Source organism: Pelobates fuscus, chromosome 1 (assembly GCF_036172605.1).
Source record: "Pelobates fuscus isolate aPelFus1 chromosome 1, aPelFus1.pri, whole genome shotgun sequence".
Taxonomy (NCBI): domain Eukaryota; kingdom Metazoa; phylum Chordata; class Amphibia; order Anura; family Pelobatidae; genus Pelobates; species Pelobates fuscus.
Genome location: NC_086317.1, coordinates 393,401,665 through 393,426,193, shown reverse-complemented (window position 1 = coordinate 393,426,193; position 24,529 = coordinate 393,401,665). Strand labels below are relative to the sequence as shown.

Below are 24,529 nucleotides of genomic sequence, written 5' to 3'. Positions count from 1 at the left end.
CAACGCTGGGCTGCGGAAAAAGAGACAGAGAGTGGCTGGGAGAAGAGAAAGAGGCACACAGAGTCTGGAGTTAGAAAGAGACACACAGATGAGATTTGGAAGGGGAGAAAGAGACAAAGTGGCTGGGGCTAAAAACAACACAAAAGGGGCTGGGGGGGAAGAGAAATACAGAGGCTGGAGAAGGGTAAAAAGAAACACACAGGGACTGGGATGAAGTAAAAGATGCACAAGGGTCGCTGTAAGAGAAAAAAAGGAGACAATTGGAGACAAGATACTTTAAACGAGGTAAAGGTAATAGACGTAAATTGATGTGATCCTGACAGTAATACATATATATATATATATATATATATATATATATTGATGTGTGTATTAGTAACATATAATTATGCCTATAATATTTACACATATAGTAATATACATTTATATATGCATAATACACACATAATTGTCAATATATATATATATATATATATATATATATATATATATATATATATATAATGAGCACGTATTGGCCCAGTCTTGTTGCTAGTTGCATACTCATGCACAATAACATATTCAAAGTGAAGAGCGCACCCATAGAACTTAAAAATAAACAAGATCACTTCATTTTTTTTTAGTTGTGCAACTGCAGACATTCAGCATTTGAGTACCATTACTAAAATGTCCTTAATAGGCCAAAGTAGTTGTACTGAAACATTGATTACATGCAAATGTACGTCTACCTAAAATAAAGGCGCTCTTTGGTTTATTTTGAAGCCCTATATGCGTTCTTTCGTTGGAGTAAGAGTTTTCAATTTCAAGTTATTTTTTCACCCTATATATCAGCACACTATGCTGGCGCGACGCATTATTGGGCTGGTATAGAATTTTTTTCCAGGGCTGCTTTTAGTTCCCAGTCCGGCCCTGCCGACCCAGTCCTAAATTCAGGCATTCACTGTGGACTGCACAGCTCTTAAATCAGGGGCAGGCAACCTTTAGCACTCCACATGTTGTGGACTATATCTTCCATGATCCTTTGCCAGCATTATGGCTGTATGAGCATTATGGGAGATGTAGTCCACAATACCTGGCTTGCCAAAGGTTGCCTATCCCAGAGCTATAACACCTGACAATAAAAGGTCCAGGTATAGTGACAGATACTGTCTAAAACATGCTGTATGTTACATCAGACAGATCTAATAACCACAGCAGTTAGGTATTTGTCTCTCCGCTGTGATACAGTTATTGAAAAGGCAAAGAACATGCCTGCATGTGAAAAGCTTGTGCCAACAGGTGCACCAAAGAATGCACAATAAACAAGAGTTTGATTTTTATCCTTTGTGTTAACAATGTCTACTTAATGCCTAGCCAACCCAAAGCATGAGAATCGAACGATAATTATTGGGTAATCAAAATTATCTAAGGAATTAATTATAATTAGCAATGTTTTCTAAATTTCCCTTTCATATTCAGATCATCATATGTAAAATTGTATCTACTAATTTAACAAAAACATAAAAACTACACATGCTTTGAAGAATATATATATATATATATATATTTTTTTTTTTTTACTGGGACTGGGTCATTTATTCTTTATGATAACGATGGAACAAAGGACCCAGTCCTGGTTTTCTATTAGACACACTGATATTTCCCGATGTCCTCTCTTTCTGAGTCCTACTTCCTAACAACACACTGCATTTCCACCAGGGTTAAACATGCTTATCGTCAATTAAATATCATCAGTGTTGACTCTTTCACTCTGGGAAACAAAGAACCGAAAACAATTTAACTAAGGTTCTACTTTAGTCTGACTGCACAGAGCTCTGTATATATAATAGCAGCTTTGTTAACTGCCCGACACACTGTAAAACAGATTATTTCATCATACTGACGTAGTAAAACAGTGTGTACAGGAGTATATGCACTCTACCTGAACAATTTGCAGTGCTGTCTATAGTAGATTGTAGATAGTGTAGGTTCTAAGTTAGGTCTTACCTGCTGATAAAACAGAAGACTATCCAGGTATCCCTGGTGATCTGCAAACCTCCTCTACTCCAAATGAGATGGCTTATTTTACACTTGTTAGTAACCCTTCTCTTCAGGAAATGATTCCTGATACGCAAACATTGCTTCTGCTATGCTGGTCAGGATATCCTCTCTGCAAACACAAGCACACTCTAAGATTCTCCGAGCGACTTACTGAATCTGACTCTTTGTCCAGTGGAGATATCATGAAATACAGCTAAATACAATCTGGATATAAATAAGCTCTTTATTTTTTGAAGGGAACACACACGGAGAAACTGAAATCACGTACTGGGATAAAGAAACATTAAACAATTGCTTAATTTTTATGGGCTGAAAATTGCTATTTTTTTCTTAAATCTGTGCATCTGAATAATCTTTTCTTATACAATATTTTCTACAATGCACAATGCATTAGTGGTTTGATAACTACTATACTACAGAAATAAAATATGATGAAACATGGGCATCGATATTAATTCATCTATTTTTAAATTGTGTTTTATCTCAGGAGACTGGAAATAAAATTCAATAAACAAGTTCATTGTGATAAAATGAATACAACATTTAAAATGTAAAGTCTTGTTATCCAAGTTGGAAAAACTAATTAAAAACAAGAATTTCTTCAATACGGCTACTTTGGCCTATACGTTTTAGAATACATTTTTCATTTCAGCACAATTTATAATAATAATAATAATGTTTAATAAATAAACCCCAGGATGTTTATAAAGCATAGGCTTTTGCAAAGAAGACTTCTCCAAATTCCTGAAAATACTATAGCTTTATATATAATATAAACATGCACTAAAATAAAAAGCACATCAAACTCTGAGGGCAGCAATTTTTGTTTTCTTTTCGTCAAACTGAACCCTATAATGCACTCACAGTGGAATACAGGAGTAAGCGTTCCACACAATAGACACCTTCTTCACTTTTCAAGGCAAAAACCACCACGAAAACCACAACAAGAAATGAATAACTAAATAGGGGAAAAAAGAAACAGCAATAGTGTCTGTGGAATTCTGGTCTTTCCTCTCTCAAGTGTTGCTACTCCTGTGTCTATCTCCCTCCAAGTAAACGGTGCTACCATCAGCTCCACCACACAGGCTCGCTGCCTAGGTGTCCTCTTTGACTACTGTAATACGCTTCTCAGTGGTCTTACGTGCTCCCAACTTGCGCCGTTACAGTCCATAATGAATGCGGCGGCGAGGCTTATCTTCCTGTCCGCCCGCATCTCCAACGCCTCACCCATCTGTCAGTCCCTACATTGGCTTCCTGTAACATATACAGGGCTCAATTTAATATTCTGGTTCTTGCTTTCAAATTTCTACATAATGCTGCTCCCACCTATCTATCCTCCCTTATACACAAGTATGTCCCGTCTAGGCCCTTACTCTCTGCTGAAAACTTACGTCTATCTTCTGTCCGTACTCCCACCTCTGATGCACAACTTCTCCAGGGCTGCACCGTTCCTGTGGAACTCACGTCCTTCCTCCGTTAGATTCTCACCCAGTCTCCACTCCTTCATAAAATAATTAAAAACCCACTTCTTCATAAAAGCATATCAATTAAACTGTTAATAGCTCCAAACTGAATCCTCTTGCAACTGTTATTAGTCTAATACTATCCTTACCTTTTGTGTCATTTTACCCCACTCCCTCTAGCATGTAAGCTCATTGAGCAGGGCCCTCAACCCCTCTGTTCCTGTGTGTCCAACTTGGCTGGTTACAACTACATGTCTGTTCGTCCACACACTGTAAAGCGCTGCGGAATTTGTTGGCGCTGTATAAATAATAACATAATAATAATAATAAAATTACACTTATGTAATAGAATTGAATGACATAAAAAAGACCCAGAGTGACTTCTTTCCAGAATATGGATAGACGACCTTTTGGTGGTTCAGATGTTGTGGGACTATATCTCCCTTGATACGTTGCTAGCTTTATGGTTGTGAGAGCATTATGGGAGATGTAGTCCATAACATCTGAAGTGCCAAATGTTGCCTACACCTGTCCTAGAAGGTACAGTGGGTAAATCGTAAATATGGACCTATAGCTTTAATGTCTTTGTCATCAAAGAAAGAATATTATAATTATGCATTCTAAAAATGAAGAATGAACCGGTCATAAAAATGCTGCACTATGAACTCATTATCTGATCATGCTGACAGTTATTACAATGCAATATGGTATGGTGTTATTCTATACATGCCGTGTCTCGGCAGGATCTGTTGCAGCTGCGCTGCCTCTGAATAAAATCAGCAGGCGAATTCTTTTGTTGGAGAGAAGATCATGTTAATGTTCAAAAGTTATTTAAGTTTGGGTTTGGCTCAAAATATATATCTTCCTCAAATATGTGCCAGAGGAAGACAATGAAGGAATGTTGGGAAACATTAACAAAATCTCAAAGATTTATCAAAGTACTAGAGCAGAGGATACTATTTTAGAAATACATTAGGTAACTACCCATGAAGTTGTAAAGAAATAAAAGTAACAGCAACAAATACTTTTTTTCATAAAGAGTCGTAGATCCATGGAACATCCTCCCAGCAGATCTAATAATGAAGTGGATGAGTTAAATATCCAACATTCTCTCTTTCAGACAAAACTAATGAAAAATAAGGTTGTTTAGATATGGACACATACGCTAGTTTCCTTTTAATATATATATTTAATGGAATTATTCATTACATAGATTATTTTGGAAACTTTTTGTAACTGAATAAGACCACTTAAGTAGGCAGGAGCAGAAAATGGTTCTGTCAGCTAAGGGGCTATTCATTTTGGGATACCCCAGGTATCAGGTTATTTTTCTTTCTTTCAATTGTAATAAACGGGATCAAATCTGTCCCAACCAGAAGAGGTAGCAATACCAAAAGGCAACACCAAAAGGAACATGGTTTTGATGAGTGTTGAGTGTGTCCTCTTTTTTCACTTTACAAAAAGTGCTGATTTTAATATAAATTGGCTCTGTTATAAATTAATCTAGTTACACTATTTTGGCTGTCAATCAGATAACAGGTCCTGTTACTTCCAGGTTGTCTTTATTTGCTCAGTAGAGCTAAACTCGAGAGGCGGCAATAGTTTCGAGTATCTTCCTTGCAAAGACTTTTTTACTGCGCTGCATTGGGAAGTCACGGCAGGGTTAGAAAGTAGGGTTTTTAAGGGCTTCAGATTTGCAGTTTCTGCAAGCTGCATTGGGAAGTCTGTGAGTGGAAAGCCACATAGACTCTGTGTGGAGGAAAAAGAGGAAGTCTTGCAAAAGCTGCAGACATCATTTGCTCTGCGTTTTTTTCTAGCTGATATTAGATATATCCTATTTTTTTTAATTTAGGGATCACTCTTCCTGGGGGTAACCCATGTAACGGTAAGGTCTCCTTATTTACAATTGTATAGAATCATGTCTGGGTTGTTAGGTATAATTGTAAATAAGGAGACCTTACCGCACAGTATTGCACAAATATAGAAACAATCTTGACATATTTCTGCATCATTGCAAACACCGCACAAATACAGATTTAATTATATACAAGCATAATTGTGATACTATTACCTAGGCAACAAATTGCATATGATTACACTACTAATAGTATACCAATACATGTGTATATAGACTTGTATATAAGTTTTGTTTTTTAACTTTACCTTGAGCACTAAAATATCACTTCATTGAATATTCTCTCTCCATTCATTTTACTCTAATTACTAATAAAAGTTTAGTTTTATCTTTATTGGGACACTCAACTCTTGCCTATTCAATAAAAAATAGATATATATTGGTGGTATATCTGCTAAATTGTTGAATGTTTTTAAAAAAGGTTTCCTTTACGTTCGAAGCTCCATCTCTATGCCTCTTCTAAAATCCTTAGCTCTGTTTCTGCCTCCCAGGAAGAAGGTAAATTGGTTGAATTTCTGAAGAATATATTTTATTTTTCACATGCCGACATTAAGGATATGCTTCAAAACAAGAGACATCTGGAATGGTGTCTGGTGTCATAAGACAAGTAAATGTTGGGGTCTAGTTCACTATGATCGCATGTGGAGGGCTGACTGGCTAAGGTGACATTTGAATGGTAACATTTGTATGGAAGGGCTTGCATGTAGTGACTGCATGGGGAGAGCTGGTTGGCACTAGATGTGAAAATGGGGAAGGTGCCATTGTAATGTGTCGGCTTAGTAATATTGGCACACGGGAGGATGGCTAACAACAGAGACATGGGAATGGGGAGGACACTTTATGGTGGTATGATATGTGGGAATGAGGATGGGTGGCTGGAAATTGTGGCATGAGATGAGGAAGTGGGGAAGGAAGGCTAGCAATGACAGCAAGGGGTGGGTTGGCTGGTAATGGTGGCATGAAAAGGGGAAGGACTGGCTATGCAGGCATGTGATGTAACAATGGGGAGGACTAGCTGGCTATTATGACATAAAAAAGGGGGAATATGGAAGAATAGCGATGGTGGCATGAGATGAGGGAAAATTGGAGGGATGTCTGACATTATCATTGCAATGCAAGCAAGATAAACTGATACATTAATAATAAGAGCACACATGAAAATGTAAATATACTTTGTATTTTGAACCTTAGCTATATCCTCAATAAAACAAAAAATGCACACTTTACACATCAAGAACACAGAGAAATAATTTATATATAAAAAAAGTGGAGCACAATCACTGAAGCCTGGGCCCTGCCCTAGAGTGTGAAGGAATGACCCTGGAGACTGTTCCACAAATACCTCCAGGGAAGTAAAAAGCATATGTATATCCTAATATCTGCAGGGAAGCAACCTGTCCTTCATGCATCCTGTTCAAAACACTATAGGCAAAACACTTGCCTCATTGGAGCCTTTGTTTTGACATAAAAAGTGCCGCAGAGAATACCTGACCCACCCTTTAATATGTGATCATTCTAGATGTATCACATGTGTTTTGGTATATTATATATGTTATATGTTTGGGGAAAGAGAGCTCATAGGGGCCTAATAAGATTATATAGTGTATGCAGAAGATGGGGAAACAATATTGACATTTTTGTCATCCCAGGTAGGACAAATACACATGTTTACTACCACTATTACTAAAAAAAAAAAATATGAATTTACAGTAAGTCAGGTTTCTGTTTTTGGAATCAATAAACCAGCACTTTTTCATAAACTATACATCTAGTATTATGATTTTAACTTGTTTAATGGTGACTCCCATTATTCTGTGTAAAATTATATTTTCTATGCAAAAAAAGCTGTTTCACATAGAAAATGTTATCTCCGATCCAGGTGACATTTTTATGTTGAAGTCTACCTTATAACAATTAATTAGCTGGAGATTCTCAAGGAAAATAGCGCTTAAAGAGATAAAATCTATTTTCACCGATTTTGTAATCTGTTATTAATCTGTAATAAAATGGACCCCAATTATATTAATATGAGAGCAGAAATTGTGTGTTGAGTTGAGTATGGAAAGTGATCCAACATAACTAACTTTCTAATAGGTCAGGGGCAAGAGTAAAAAAGATCAGCTGAAAATAACAATTCCTGGAAGCTTCACTTTCAAGACATTACTGGGAAGGAGGGAGACAGGAAGAAAAAAAATCAATGAGACAAGGAAGTTGCCAACAAAGATACAATAGTTCCGGAAAGGATACCATTCAGTGCTGACCCCGAAAAAAAACACAAATTTGCTGAGTAAGTGATTTGTTAAGTACATAAGACTAAAATCAACATAGAAAATTATCATTATAAGAGAACAAACATTAAACATGCATATTTGTGTACCTGTATGTGTGTCAAAATCATGGTAACGTCATACGTAGGAGCAAGTATTCATTTTTGAAGCAGAGAATTTTATCAAGTTCAAAGTTTTCAATCATCAAAACAAAAGACATAGAGAAATTTGAAGAACGTGAAGTCAAAGTTGTAAAAACAGATTAATCTGAAATTTTAACATCAATTAAAATATATTTATGACATGTCTTTGTCTGCTGGTCTGTTTTTTTTTTTTTTGTTTTTTTTTTATACAACCATTTAAAAAAGTTCTAAAAAAAAAAAGTAAAAAAGGTTTAAGATTATCTCCAGATTGTATTGAACCCCAGTGTGGATTCATAGGTTCATCCCAATTATCCCAGATGCTTGCTGGTGGCACTGTGGAGATGTTGGATTCACTGATAGATATAAGGTGGAGCTGCCTTTTAATAGACCTGTGTTGGAAAAGGTTACATGTGGAACTCAAGATTCAAGAAGGGTTTTGCTAGACATTAAATGCCGCAATGGGGGGGCGGAGCCTGGCGTCCGAGGAGAATGGCGGCAAAGTGTTAGAGCTCCGCTGAAGCAGGCGATTAACGGCACACAATAGCGGTCAAACCCACCCGAAAACTACCCCACTAGCTGGAGACAGACCCCAACATACCTCGGCACACGATGGGAGGCGGCAGAAAATCTAGACACAATGTGGCGGTAGCCCCAATCTTCCGCAGCTGCGGGGAGCGGGAACACACACGTGGTGATGGCGTCCCAGACTCTGACACAGAATCCGAAACCAGCGAGCACGGTCACTCTCAGGAGCAGGCACCACTTACAAAAGCAGACCCGCAAAGCCTCCTGAGAGAAATGAAAACAAATATGACGGCTGAATTCACCAAACACCTGGCCCCAATCAGAGAAGGGATTGCTGACCTGACCAAGCGGACCACTGAAATGGAGGACAAGATGGAGCAAGTGACAACAACATCCTCCTTTCAAGCACAAGCAATACAAGATCTCAGAGACCAAGTCAGAGCACTAGAGGATGCCCAGGAGGACCTCAATAACCGTTCCAGAAGGAATAATATACGCATCAGTGGACTCCCTGAAACAGTAACTATAGAAGCTCTAACCACCACTCTCAGGGAAACGCTATGCGGATTGCTCCCGGTGGCGCCACCAGCAGAACTGTTAATGGACAGAGCACACAGGGCACTGAGGGCCCCAACTCTGAATACCGCCATGCCCAGAGACGTCATAGTGCAGATGCACTATTTTCATGTTAAAGAAGCAGTGATGAGAGCGGCAAGAGACACCCCACTGCAAATCGATGGACACCAGATCCAGCTTTACCAGGACCTGGTCCCCAGCACCCTGCGCAAAGGCAGGGAGCTGCGACCCCTCACACAAGCGCTCACCCAGAGACGGATCCGGTACGCATGGGGACACCCGTTCAAACTCCTAGTTCGCAAAGACAATCAAACCCATGCCCTGCATCATCCTTCAGAAATGCTGAACTTCGCGGAACAACTAGGAATAACAGGCCTGGAACAAGTGCAACCCGGCCAGCCGGACGGGATGACCCAGTGCCGAGCCGGCGTCCCTGGGAGACCAGCTGTGACCAGAGACCAATAAAAGCAAGCGCTCACACCCAACCCCAGGTGGCCAGCTGATCCAGAACCGACACCCCACTCTATCCCGGACGCTAAGCAACCATGATTCTACCTAAAGACCCACGATGCAGACTACGGAGCGCACACTGAGCTAACCCTGCGCGAGCCCACGGGAGACCGAAGCGGCTGAACACTGAACCCAGCAACAACTAAGCCGCAGAAGGGTGCAGAGACTCAGAGAGACGTTCTGCAAGTATACCAACAGACTCTCCCCTTAGGGGTATGCACCCCTCCACACCCCCTCCCACACTAGACCCCTCTCACTCCCAGCCCCTCAACCTAATACTCACCCACCAGGGCGAAAACCAGCGCATATCCACCTATATAGGCAATACTAGCCACTATGCTGGGAGACCCCCCTTAGACCAACATGAGACAAGGGGCACCTAGTCCCCGATACACCAGGCCACGAAACCCTAACCCAAGAGCAAAGCGCCCAGGCTTTAGTCAGACCAAGCAGGGACCCCCCCACAATGCAGCAAGAGCCTAACTGTCAGGGGGCCGGGAGGGAGGTCATAGGAGAAGGTACTCCTCAATACCGGACCCCGCCACAGACCAAACCTAAGGTGCCCAACTTAAACAATAGAAGGGCGACCCCCGGCATAAGAAACTCCCAAGAACTCCCCCCCCCCTTTTGTTTTCTTAAACGGAACACCTGGGGAAGGGTAAAAATGTTGTGTTTTTTTTATGTCTTTCAACAATGTTTAACTAAGAGGTTATACGATTTTCTTAAGAATTGTTAAAGTTAATGTTCATGAATGTTTACTGCATGTAGGCCGCGCCCCTGGGCGGCCCTTAACAGGGCAGACTCCTCCCGGCCCCCTCCCGGCGGGGTGCGGGGAGGACCCGTCCAGGCCGTGTGCTCAAATGTTGATATAGGTGACTATGTAAGCTGCGCATGGGCTCTTCGCTACACGATACAAAGGGGATATCCCGGGGCCGTCGGGGCGGGCGTCCGCGCTGACAGAGGGCGCCCAGAAGAGGGGTGCCTACCGGGCCTTCCCGGGCCCCCCCTCCCTCTGGGGGGGCGGGGTCCGGGGACGCGTCGGGGGCGGCGCGGACGGCCGCGCCGACTCCCGGGGCTCCGAACCTTACTGCAGGGTTTGACCTTACACGCATGACCTTACATGCCTGCACAAGAGAATCTGCCAGACCGCCAGATTCCAGTATCCACACTTCTCACCCCACCTGAACTTTGGATAGGAGCTGCCAGGCAGCTACCCCCAACCTCTACTGGCCCAACGGATAAGTCCAGTAGTCCTCATCCACCTACCCTTCTGCATCTGCTGGAGCCCCGGGGATCCTACACTTCGACCCGGGGACCCCCCCCCCCCATACAGCCACCTTCCCAAGGGCTCAGGCACAACCCCCACCAACCACTATGCCCCTTGATATTAAGTGCGTATCGATCAATGCCAAGGGTCTTAACTCAAACGACACACCCTCCTAAGATGGGCCCACAAACAAAAATCGGACATTTTGCTTATACAGGAAACTCACTTCACCGATCGAGCGTTCCCCATAACAAACAGATACTACAACCGCAGCTTCCTCGCCAACTCTTCAGACACAAAAACAAAGGGAGTAGCCATCCTCCTTCGCACATCATGCCCTCTAACAAATATAACGAGCACTGCGGACCCACAGGGACGATTCATTACAGTAACTGGCAACATAGGTACCACCACGTACGCTTTTATCTCATTATATGCACCAACTACACCAGAACCTGGCTTCTGGATTCAATACCAGACGCACCTACAAAATGACACCAACAGCCCACTCATTATCGGAGGAGACTGCAATGCAGTACACACCCCAGCAATAGATAGACAAACTAATCACCAAAGCGGCACACAACCCACTAGAAATGACACCCTATTCGCCGGTTACCTAGCAACCAAAAACCTACTAGACCTCTGGAGAGCCCAACATCCCTCCACGAGAGACTTTACCTTTTACTCCCACCCACACAAATCATACTCTCGCATAGACCACTTCCTGGTCTCGCCGAGATTACTCCCTCACATCACCAACACGACTATAGGCACGATCTCCTGGTCAGACCACGCCGACATCTCATTAACTATCAATCTGCCGCACCTCAGATGACAGTGGACATGGAAATTCAATCCACTTCTCCTACACGACAAATTAATAACAGCCAAAATAACTAAACGCCTCAAAGACTACTTTGACATTAACGCCAACCCCGAGACCTCCCCGCTCTCCGTGTGGGCAGCCCACAAAACAGTAATTCGAGGCCATTTAATCAGCATAGCAACAGCCAAAAAACGACAAAGACAACTACAGCTCACAAATGCCCTATCAGACCTGCGCCGCCTAGAGACTAAACACAAACAACAACCATTAGACTCCACTCTAGCCCAATTGATGGCCACTAGGGAACATGTAAAACGACTCACACAGGCTGACACTGCAAAAGCCATGATGTGGCTTAAACAAACATACTATGAGAAAAGCAACAGAGCGGATACTATGTTAGCGCGTCGCCTCAAAAGCAGATAGAAGCCACTAGAATACACAAAATCCGCACCCCATCAGGTCAAGATAGCACCGACCCCAATAGAATAGGGGAAACATTCCAGAACTACTTCACGGCCCTGTACAATCACTCCCCCCGTCAACAAACGAAGACCACGCGCGACAGACAGCCACTGACGCCTTCCTAGACAAATTAAACCTCCCCACCATATCCCCAGAGGCCAAACAGGCAGTAGCAGCAGAGGTAACAACAGAGGAAATGGCAGAGGCCCTTAAAACCTTCAAACCCAATAAGACAGACGGGTATACGGCCCTATATTACAAAGAATTTAGTCAGCTGCTACTGCCACACCTCACACGTGTCTTCAACACCTTGCTCAAAGGGGACACACTACCACCAGACATGACTACTGCGAATATCTGCCTCCTCCCAAAACCAAACAAGGACCACTCACAGCCAGAACACTACAGACCAATATCCCTCCTTAATGTGGATCTCAAAATACTCACCAAAATAATGGCCAACAGACTGAACCCACACCTGGAACGCATAATACACCCAGACCAGGTGGGCTTTATTCCTAACAGACAAGCCTCAGATAATACCCGCTAATATTCTCGCTAGATGCCGAAAAGGCATTTGACCGCCTCCTCTGGCCATTCCTCTACAACGCCCTTGCAAAATTCGGACTTCCAAGGGAACTCACAACATTCTTAAAGGCTATATACCACAACCCCCAGGGAGCACTTCTGCTCCCTAGCATAACCCCCCCACGTTTTACAATCACTAATGGCACGCGGCAGGGATGCCCCCTCTCGCCCCTGCTGTTTGCGATTTCCCTCGAACCCCTACTACAAGCATTACGAGCAGACCCAAAGGTAGAGGGACTACGGATACGGGGGGAGGAGTTCACAGTAGCCGCATATGCAGACGATGTTCTGCTAACGCTGACAAACCCGGAAACATATATAGAAGCCACATTAACCCTCATACAGACCTTCTCTACATTGAGCGGATATAAATTAAATGCAACAAAAACAGAACTCCTCCCAGTTAACATAACCAAACCGAGGCTGACGAGCCTACAACATTTATTCCCATTCCGCACTTGCCCTTCAAACATCACATACTTGGGCATCCAGCTAACAAATGACATCGCCAAACTCTATGAGGCGAATTACACTCCTCTCCTGCAAACAGAACTCAAAAACCTCATACACTGGCGCGCCCTGGGGATATCGTGGCTGGGGAGGGTAACATCCGTTAAAATGAATCTCCTCCCCAGATTTCTTTACGCGTTCCAGACCCTCCCGATACCGTTTCACAGGCAGGACCTTAGGGCCCTCCAGAGGGCGGTGAACTCCTTCGTGTGGAACGGACGCAAACCGAGGGTGCAAAAAGCTACTCTTTACGTCCCCAAACAGGCCGGGGGACTCGGCCTCCCCTGTTTTGCACACTACCTTACAGCGACACACCTCGCCCAAATACAACAATGGCACCTACAGCCAAACCAGAAGCGATGGGTGGACCTAGAGCACATGATTTTTGGGTGGGACCATCCCTCACTGTACATGTGGCTACCCAGGTCACAAAGACCACTGCCCCCACCAACAGCACCAGCAATCACATACTCACTTGATTTGTGGGACAAAGTGAGAGACACGTATGACCTGTCCTCCTTCTTGTCCCCAAATACTCCCATCTGGAGAAGCAAACTCTTTCCCCCCGGGCTAACCCCGGCACACTTTGCCAACTTTGAAAGGAGAAACATATCTAGACTGAGACACTTATATTCCAACAACACCACCATAGCCTATGAAGACTTACCGGACCACAACACACTAACTACATTCGACCACTTTAGATATATCCAACTCCGAAGTTTTGCGTCCACACCCATCATAAAACAGGCGGGCACGGCCCCTCTCACACAGTTTGAAAAAGACTGCATGTCACACCCAACACGAACGGGACAAATCTCGAACTTATACCTCACCATTGCGACACACCCGACACAAGTCACGCTCCCATACATAAAGGCCTGGGAAAAAGACTTGGGCCCACCGGACGACCCCACAGACTGGTCAGACATCTGGAATGCCACAGCTACTATATCCATATGTGTAACGCAAAAGGAACAGGCCTAAAAAATGCTGTTCCGGTGGTACCTTACAAACTAGCAATTATGCACAAGACCCCATCGAACCTGTGCTGGAAGGGATGTGGTGAAGTGGGAACCTTCCTCCACTGTTGGTGGACCTGCCCCAAACTGCAACCCCTATGGCACAGCATTACCGCCTTGATCACGAGACTGTTAGATGTAACATGCCCAATGGACCCATGGATGCTCTTACTGTCCAAACCCATAGACTCATTCTCCAGGGCCGAGAACAAACTAATCGCACGAATAGCACTAGCCACACGCCGAGCAATTGCAGAGGTCTGGGCCACACCACACATCCCCTCACATAAGATTATAGCGCACAAGATACAGGAGTGCGCTAACATGGATAGCCTTACAGCCCAGATACACGAGACCACCAAATAATACCACAGAATCTGGGACCCATGGCTCGAGGGAGACACCACCCGACCCTTGTAGAGGGTACCTACAACCCAACAATCTAAACTGAACCGCCCGCTACCACTTCAATAAAATAGCTATACGGGCTCAAAGAGGCCCCGAAAACTACCATGCCCACACCACCCAACATTCGGCCCATCACCCGGGGCCGGTGGGAGGGGACCCGGGGTACCGGTCGAGGCATACCCATCCCCTATAAATACCTACCTACTAACAGACCCCCCCCCACATCCTACCCCCCCCTTTTCTTTTTTGGACCGACCTACCCCAACACACACAGCTTATATATCAAAGAGACCAACACGCCCGGCGACGGTCCCAAATCCAACTGGTGTCACTCACAGAAGGACAAAAAGAGGGAGGAAGTAACTGGGATCCAGGTCCCTAGAGCCCTAAGACACCAAGCTCCCATAACTTTGAGCGGACAGAGGGCAGACGGGACACAATCCGAATACCTCAAAAGAGGCGACAAGCACAGCAGAAAACTAAAACCAAACTAGACCACACACTAGAAACAAAGCACATCCCTCCCCCCCCTTACACTAGCAAAGATCCAGAATAGCAGATGCATAACGACCCCTAGACTTAGCTGAACGCACGAAACCCAGCCCTAATATAAACTAATGAAGCACTGGAGAGGGCGACACACCCGATCTCGGTGCATACTAGTCAAACCGGGCTTGGGAAGCTAGGAAACGAAACACCGGACTAAGGGAAAAGTGCTACCCAGAAATAGTAACATTACAAAGCTGCCCTCACAAGTGCCCCTAGCATGCCTCGAAGAATGTCTTAACCATACATAAAAGCCTAATGTATAGAGGTATACTGTGAGATGATACCATTGGAAATTGTATCGATATATACCCTACTATGTACCCCACCCTCCCTCCCTTTCTGATTCTGTAACCCTCACCCCTACCAACCTATGACAAAAATACAAATAAAGATTTTTTTTTTTTTAAATGCCGCAATGGCTCTTATTCCTACTTACTGGAAGCAGCAAGTTGTGCCCTCACTGCGGCAGTGGAAGTCCAGGGTGGATAAAAGATAGAGTCCTTGATTGAGCTTAATATAAGACAACAAATGTAGTTTTTAATTTTTTTATGGAAAAGATTTTTTAAGCAGCTACACAATTTTCATTATGAATATTTTTGTGTCTTACTACTCACCGATAAAGGAGTTCAGCAAACTGAAGAGGTTTTGGGGTGTAGAGTGGTCCTTTAATGATCTTTAACCCCTAAGCAGGTTGTTTCCTCCCCACAGATATCAGGAGAGCGTACAAACCCGACAAACAAACGCTACCAAAAAGCCAGAGTGTGCGTTCGGTATTTCTTTTGCATGGAACTCCCAAAGTTGACCGGCAAAAGCACCAAACGACCATGGAACTGTTTTGGGCATAGGGCCATGTGTGCAACCAGTCAGAACTTTACCCCGGGGACGTTTCATCTGTGTTCGTGGGATCTGAGCGCTTTTCGGATATGTTGGGTGCCAGGCTATCCAGGCTATCCAGGGATATGTGGGAAATATGTATTTTGATGTGTTTTTCCTATTTTATGTTTTATGGCTGAGTCATGGTAACACTGCACATTTTGTGGGTGTGTTTGTGGGAGTGTCCTGGGCGGGTTTGCTGTGACTGAAATGTATAAAAGCAGGCACTTTGGCCAGATTAAATCATTCCAACTTGTACTCCCAGAACTATGTGTTGTCTGGTTACTGGGAGGGGAAAGGGCTAATCACTGTTCCAGCTTGTTTAAGCGTGGAGGATTCAGCAGGTAAGGTCCTTGTAAGCACTCCAGCTCCCAGGACTGTGTGTTGTTCAGTCCCTGGGAGTGGATAGAGCAAGTCCCCTAGCCTTCTCCAAGACGGAGAGGTTCCAGGACCCCAGTCAAGTCACGGCAGCAAGGGATCTGTAAAACCAGGAACTTGTTTCCATTGCCTAAGTTGCCCCTATTTGTGGTTGCAGTCCACCATTGAGCAACTAAGAGAAAGCTCAGCAGAGATTGCTGAAGAGGTAGAGCAGAGTACCCAAGTAGTGCTCCCAGTGTCTGATTTTGTTGGTGGTTGTGGGGGTGAAACTTGTGATGATGATATTGCTCTTTCCTCCTCTTACGACATTTGTTTGAATCTGGCCTAGGAGGACATTGACTTTTATACAAAGGAATTACAAGAGGAGAGTCCGGAGAGAAGAGGCAATGGTGTACTATTTTCTGCACCTAGTGTGCACTGGCCACTTTGTCTATGTCCAAACCTATCTGCAGTAGAATCGCCTCTTTTAATGGAAACAGTTGGATCATCATCTCCTACAACAACTAGATGTAGCTTACCCAGTGATATTATTATTAACACCACCACCTTTTTTCCAATTACGATTAGTCAACCGAGTGCTAGTGTGCAGCCTAGTGTTGTGACAGCTTCCACTGCAACCTATTTAAATCAACCCGTGTCTTCATCCTTAACAAGACAAAGGGGTAACACCTTAAGGACTGAGCCAAATGTACCCGTTTTGGTTAAAAATAAAAGGTAAACAAAATTTGGAATTTGACTATATTTCTGTTCAACCGTAATTCACCTCTTTCATATACACTTATTATATATCATTTTATTCAGGTGAAATAGGGCTTTAATTTAGCTTAAAATATTTAGTTATAAAACATAATTTAATTTGAATAAAATATATATAAAAAATTATTTCTGCATAACATTTTAACTGTGAATGTCATAATACTGGTTTTACTGCAATAAAATACACATATTTGTATTCAGCGATGTCTCTCGTGTAAATCAGTAGCCCCTATGTACAGGTTTTATGGTGTTTTGGGAAGTTACAGATTCAAATATAGCGTGTTACATTTTTCAGTTAGTGTTAATATTTGTTTGTGTATGGAAAATGCTAAAAACTAATTTGAACACCAATTTTGGCCAGTGTTTGTGACTAAGTGGGTACTAAAAAAGACTGGACATACCCTATTTGCAAATGGTCTACTTTTGCAAATGGTATGCCATCATGGGGTAATTCTCATTCCTGGGCTATCATACGGTCTCAAAGACAATGTAACCAATCTTGCAAATTTTAATGTGAAAAAACTGAAACACAAGCCTTATATTTGACTCTGTAACTTTTGAAAACACCATAAAACATGTACATGGTGGGTACTGTTATACTCAGGAGACTTCGCTGAACACACATATTAGTGTTTCAAAGCAGGAAAATGTATCACAAGAATTATATCGTCAGTGTAAGTGCCATTTGTGTGTGAAAAATTCAAAAAAACGTCACTTTCACTGATGATATTATCGTAATACATTTTACTGTTTTGAAACACTAATATTTGTGTTCAGCGAAGTCTCCTGAGTAAAACAGCACCCCCCATGTACAGGTTTTATGGTGTCTCGGAAAGTTACAGGGTTAAATATAGTGCTAGCAAATTAAATTATCTGGACTTTCTGCCTGGGTTATCAGACAGGCCCCGCAAATTGTAATTAATAAAAAGACTTAATTATGTAAAAATATTACATAAATATATATGTAGAATAAAAAAAAAAATATATATATATATATATATGTATGTGTATATATATATATGTATATATATATATAATTTTTTTTAAAATATTTGTATCTATATATAGGTATTTATATAGTGATATATACATATATATTTATGTATATAGATATATATATTATTTTGTTCTATGTGTATTTTAATATCAATATATATATATATATATATCAATTAATATCAAATTACAGTTAGAATGAAATTACATGTATATACCGTATATACTCGAGTATAAGCCGAGTTTTTCAGCACATTTTTTGTGCTGAAAAAACCCAACTCGGCTTATACTCGAGTCAGAGTCTGTATTATGGCAATTTGCATTGCCATAATACAGACCGGGGAAGAGGGGGGCTGGCAGAGCTGTAACTTACCTGTCCTGCAGCTCCTGTCAGCTCTCTCCTCCTCCGCGCCGTCTGTTCAGCACCTCGGTCAGCTCCCAGTGTAAGTCTCGCGAGAGCCGCGGCTCTCGCGAGACTTACAGTGGGAGCTGACAGAGGGAGCTGCACAGACCGCGCGGAGGAGGAGAGAGCTGACAGGAGCTGCAGGACAGGTAAGTTACAGCTCTGCCAGCCCCCCTCTCCCCCCCACTGAACTACCAATGACACTGGACTACCAGGGAAGGAGCCCCCCTCCCTGCTATGTATCAAGCAGGGAGGGGGGACGAAAAAAAAATATAATAAAAAAAATAAAAATTTATAATTCCGTTAATAAATAATAATAATAAAAAAATATAATAATATTAAAAAATAAAAAGTAAAATAATAATTAATAAAATAATTAATAATATATCAAAATGCCCACCCCCACCAACACATACACATACACAAACACACACTACATCACACACACTCACACTTCATTCATATACACACACACTGCACTCACACACACTGCATTCATACCCACACACTGCACTCATACACACACACTGCACTCATACACACACACTGCACTCATACACACACACTGCACTCATACACACACACTGCACTCATACACACACACTGCACTCATACATACACGCACTGCACTCATACATACACACTGCATTCATTATATACACACACTGGAAATAAATATTCAATTAATATATACGCACACACACTGCACTCATACGCGCACACACTGCACTCATACGCGCACACACTGCACTCACACTGCACTCATACACACACACTGCACTCATACATACACGCACTGCACTCATACATACACACTGCATTCATTATATACACACACTGGAAATAAATATTCAATTAATATATACGCACACACACTGCACTCATACGCGCACACACTGCACTCATACACACACACACTGCACACACACTGCACTCACACTGCACTCATACACACACACACTGCACTCATACACACACACTGCACTCATACGCACACTGCACTCATACGCACACAATGCATTCATTATATACACACACTGTAAATAAATATTCAATTAATATAATTTTTTTAGGATCTAATTTTATTTAGAAATTTACCAGTAGCTGCTGCATTTCCCACTCGAGTCAATACGTTTTCCCAGTTTTTTGGGGTAAAATTAGGGGCCTTTGCTTATATTCGGGTCGGCTTATACTCGAGTATATCCGGTATATATATTTTAATTATTTTTTTATTTTTCAATTTTTACGTATTTATATATTTATTTGCTTTATATTTTATATATATATATATATATATATATATATTTAATATCATTCTACGTGTACTTTGATATGAATATATATAATTATATTTACATTAATATTAAAATACACTTAGACAGTGTATGTGTATTATGTATTTACTTAGATCATATATATAATATATATATATATATATATATATATATATATATATATTTGTGGGAAGGGCTCATGATGGCAAAGAGAAATAAGACCTTAATAAGTGTAGGATGGTATAAAAGTAGCAAGTCGGTTGTGGTGTGCCGAAACCGACGATGAGGTAGGCCTGAAAATAAAGAGGGCCCACCAAGAAGAAATGTAAGAAAAAGGAGTTGATAAAGAGGTGTGGGTGGGAGGGTGATGCAACGTTGACCTCGAAGGTATGGAGCCAGGTAAGGGGTGTCCCTTAAGTAGGGAAGGGGTGTGTCATACGCCCCTCCCACAAACACAGGCCAAAAGGCCTTACTACTTGTGTGAAGGGCTCATGATGGCAAAGAGAAATAAGACCTTAATAAGTGTAGGATGGTATAAAAGTAGCAAGTCGGTTGTGGTGTGCCGAAACCGACGATGAGGTAGGCCTGAAAATAAAGAGGGCAAAAATAGAAATTTCAATATTTAATACAAACTACCAATATACATACTTTTAACAAGACATGTTCTGAAAAACATTTCTTACTTCTTGTACAGGGTTAGGAATGTATCGTGTGTAAGCGGATGATTTCCAGCGCCCCAGTGTCTTGATAACATGAACCGGTATGTTAACACTGGAGGCTGTGGAGGCCGCTCCTATGCGGAAGGAGTGGCCTGAATAGTTAGCTGGCTTGAGTCCCAGCTGTGTTAGTAAGGACCTAACGTGGGTCATGAAGTTGGTAGTAGTGAGAACTGAACCTCGTAGAACAAAAAGTGGTTGTGATGGTGGTGCCTTGAGACTCTCTGTATAAGAGTCCAGTATTTGGACGGGGCACCATCTGTTGTGAGTCGGATAGTATTTAACCTCTACGGGTGGAGCGTGTTGACTGTTTTTGGAATGAGGTAGTGTCAGGATATAATAGTCCATGTGTTTGGTTAAGTGCGAATGGAGCAGTAGGTGAGTGGATTGTGTTGTATTGATGGCGGTAAACTCTCTAGGTCTCAGAAACCCATAAAAAGCCACGTAAATAGCTGTTTTGATGACTAGAGTTGTGTTGAAGGAGAAGGGTTTTAGATCTAGTAGTTGTGATAATTTCTTAAGGATATGAAAATCTATATGTGCTGTATGCGGGGGTTCGGATCTTTGTATACCCCTAAGGATGTTCTTGATTTGGTATGATGACATGAAACTTGAGTTGTTGGGTTGTAATGTCAGCATGTGATGTTGGATGCCTGTAAGATATAGTTTGATTGTGTTGTAAGAAAGTTTGAGTTTGATGTGGCAAAAAGAGGCAAAACCTAAAAAAGATGTCATGATGAATGGTTGTAATATGTTGTGTTCCAAAAGGAATCTTTTGAATAAACTGAAAGCTCTGTTGTAGGTTTTCCTGGTATTTGTAGATAGAGCTAGTTGGGACAAAGTTCTGCAATGTTGCATGATAACGTCTAGTCCATTACTAGCTGATGGAACAGTGGAGTGGCCGTGGCTGTGAGCGCGGCTGATGGGAGAAGTTGATGAAAGGCCTGGAATTTAAAACGAGACAAATTATCAGCTGCCTCGTTACAAATACCTGGAATATGAACACAATGCAAGAAAAAATTATGACATGCTGCCAACCAAGTGAGTTTCCTCAAAAATCTCATGATAGTAAGGGAGTTGGAGCGACCTTTGTTAATAATGGAACAGGTTGCTTGGTTGTCTGAGTAACACCTGACTGATGAACCTGTCCATAGATGTCCCCATGCCACGGCAGCCGCCACGATGGGATATATCTCGAAAAGAGCTGAGGTAGAGAAAAAACACTCCAGGTCCTGCACCTCTGAAGGCCAGCTACCCCAAAGCCATTCGTTCCCAAATATTGCTGCAAAACCTGTGGTAGACGCCGCGTCTGTCCAAACAGTAGGAGAAGTGTCAGACAATTGAGGGAGGAACATGCTTTTTCCATTCCAGGAGTTTAAAAAGTTTCTCCACATGAGAAGGTCTGCCGTGGCTTGGGTATCTAGGGATAATCTGTGTGCATCATGTAGAAACAGTGGGAACATGCTGAGGAGACGTGAGATGAAAGCACGGCCTTGAGGTATAATACGCATGGCAAAATTGAGTGACCCCAGTAAAGATTGTAATTCTTTGCGGTTGCAAGTGCGTAGTTGTATATAGAGGTTGATGTTTGTCAGGATGTTTTCTACCTTAGTGCGTGGTAGGCTAGCTTGCATGTTGGCCGAGTCTAGCATGATGCCCAGGAAAGTGATGATGGTATCTGGGCCTTCGGTCTTGGTAGGGGAGACTGGGACCCCCAACTGGTTGAATAGGCTGACGGTTTCTTTGAGGCTACTGGGAGGGGAAGAATTCTCCTCGACCATTAGGAAATCGTCCAGATAATGTATGACTGTAGGGCATCTGGATATATTGAGTAGTAACCAGCATAGGATTTCGGCAAATGTGTCAAATATGGCTGGACTACTTTTGGAACCAAAAGTTAGTCGTGAGAAAAAGTAGTAGTTCCCTTCCCACTTGATGCCATGTAGGTGCCACAGTGTGGGGTGGATTGGTAGTAGTTTGAATGCATTTGTTATGTCGGTCTTGCTGAGCCATGCACCGACTCCTGCCTGTAAGATAGCCGAAATGGCGTGGTCTATAGTGGAATATTGCAGGGAAAATTCCTCCGATGGTATTAGGGAGTTGAGGCTAGGAGTGGTAGAGGTGTGTGGTGCCGACAAATCGATAATAAGTCTCTGCTTGTTGGAAGATTTTCCTGTGACAACCCCGATAGGGTTTGTCCTCCATGTAGTGAAAGGAGGGGATTGAAAAGGTCCCAATAAGAAACCTTCTGTCACTTCTTTAGCTATGAGTGTGTCAACAGCTGTAGGGTTGTGTTGGGCGGATTGTAGATTTGGACATTCCAGGATTCCTGAAGGCATATGTATGATACCTGTGTGGAATCCTTCTGATAGACCAGAGATTATGAAATCTACTAAATGTGTAGATGGATGCTGTGACAGAAATGTCGCAAGTAGGGATATGTTGATAGACGTTAGGTAATGTTTGGGATACATTTTATTGGGACACATGATTTTTGCATGTGCCCTGAAACATTTTGAGCATATATGCAATAAACGACAACCGCTGTAATTACATGTACCAACATTAAAGTTATTACATATCTGGGATTTGCCCAGAAACTTGATAGGTCTACCCAGTTTGTCTTTAGCTATTTTCTCCGTAGGACCAGCGGAGCTAGGTACTTGCACGTGGGTATGCTCGTTAGCAGTGGTGGGACAAAAATTTGCCGAATGAGACATGGAGGAGCAGTATGCACAAGCCGGCGTCCTTAGCCCTGCAAAGTGTCTGCAGAAAATCACTGTGTCTATCTTACTCCAGTTGGACCTTGTCCCATACTGTGAGAAGGCGCCTGACACTTTTGCAGAAAAAGATCTATGGTAATCGTAGAATGCCGATCCACCATATTTATTGCCCAGGTCCACCAGCTTGTGCATATACATGTCAAATTCCTCACGCCTGTGTGGGTAAACGGCACATATGACATCCCGGTAGATGCCAAAAGCCAACACAAATTCCGGGATGGTGAGTTTCCTGTTTAGGCGTGCATCCCTGGACTTGACCACCACAGAAATATCCTCATACGCATAAGTTTTATGCTCCACCACATCCTGGGAGGCAATTAGTAGTGCAGCTAAGTTGACATCTTTACCTTCCAGGATGTCTTTCTTAAGGTGCTCAGGTATCATATGGGCAGGGTTAACCTCTTGCTCGTCAGAGGTGGTGGCTGGAGAAACTAGTGGCAACTCGACCAGTGGCGGAGGGGTCACAGTGGCTGACCCAGCCAAGGTAAGGGCTGTGGTGACCGATTCCAGTTTCTCCAGCCTGGAGTTGACCTTGCCCATGGATGACATGAGGGATGTAAGCATGCCATGTATATCTGTCGGGTTAGACTGGCTAGTCCCTTCCCCTGCATCAGAGTTATCAGTTGAGGTGTGCAACAGTTTGTATAGTTCCGCTTTCCTGGCAGTAGCGGGGAAAGGAATGTGTCGCCTCCTGAGTTCGCTAGTTATGCGAGGGATTGTCCAGGACCTGAATGATGCAGGACTAGCCATGTCTTCTTCCGGTGATGGGGTGTTTGGTCTAGCCGGAGTGCTCGGGATGGAGAAATCCTCTACCCCTTCTTGAGACATACTAGATGAGAAAATATACCGTTAGTGTTGAAACCCAGGGGATGTACTGGCGGGCTAATTATGCCATGTGAGGCGAAAAAATTAATCTTGTCCTTTGGTGACAGGTGAGGCCCTGCTATTTGCCAAGTGGCTATGAGAGGCTCTATCTATGCGTTGGCGCGAGGGAATATTGAGGCCACCCATCGTAGTGGCAGGAATTCGTAGGCCTCTCGGTGACAATAAAAGAAAAACAGGGGAAGGGAGTGACAGGTGACGCCCTCTCTAAACTTTGCGAGGCGGCTAACTAACGTGTGGCTCGAGGGGTGTTTGCCTCCGAAACGTTGAGGCGGGGTGTTGGCCTCGCGGACCTCTAAACTATAGGCGGTATGCCAAGAGGGGAGATACCTATTTGGGCCTATACCCCTAACTTGCCAGTACTCTATGTCCTATTTAGGGAGAACGTATG

General features: G+C 42.9%; 1 protein-coding gene across 4 annotated transcripts in view; it reads right to left on the bottom strand.

The window, feature by feature from the left end:
* The window catches only part of GPR182 (G protein-coupled receptor 182), a 110,413-nt gene that overhangs the window by 19,001 nt on the left and 66,883 nt on the right, over positions 1 to 24,529 (bottom strand). Inside the window, exon 1 of one of the 4 annotated variants that reach the window (XM_063427289.1) lies at positions 1,987 to 2,193. The exons of the other annotated variants lie outside the window; for them this stretch is intronic. The gene's annotated coding sequence lies outside the window, so the exon portion shown is untranslated. Of the gene's footprint in view, positions 1 to 1,986; positions 2,194 to 24,529 lie in introns of those variants that run through there. 4 annotated transcript variants of the gene reach the window in all.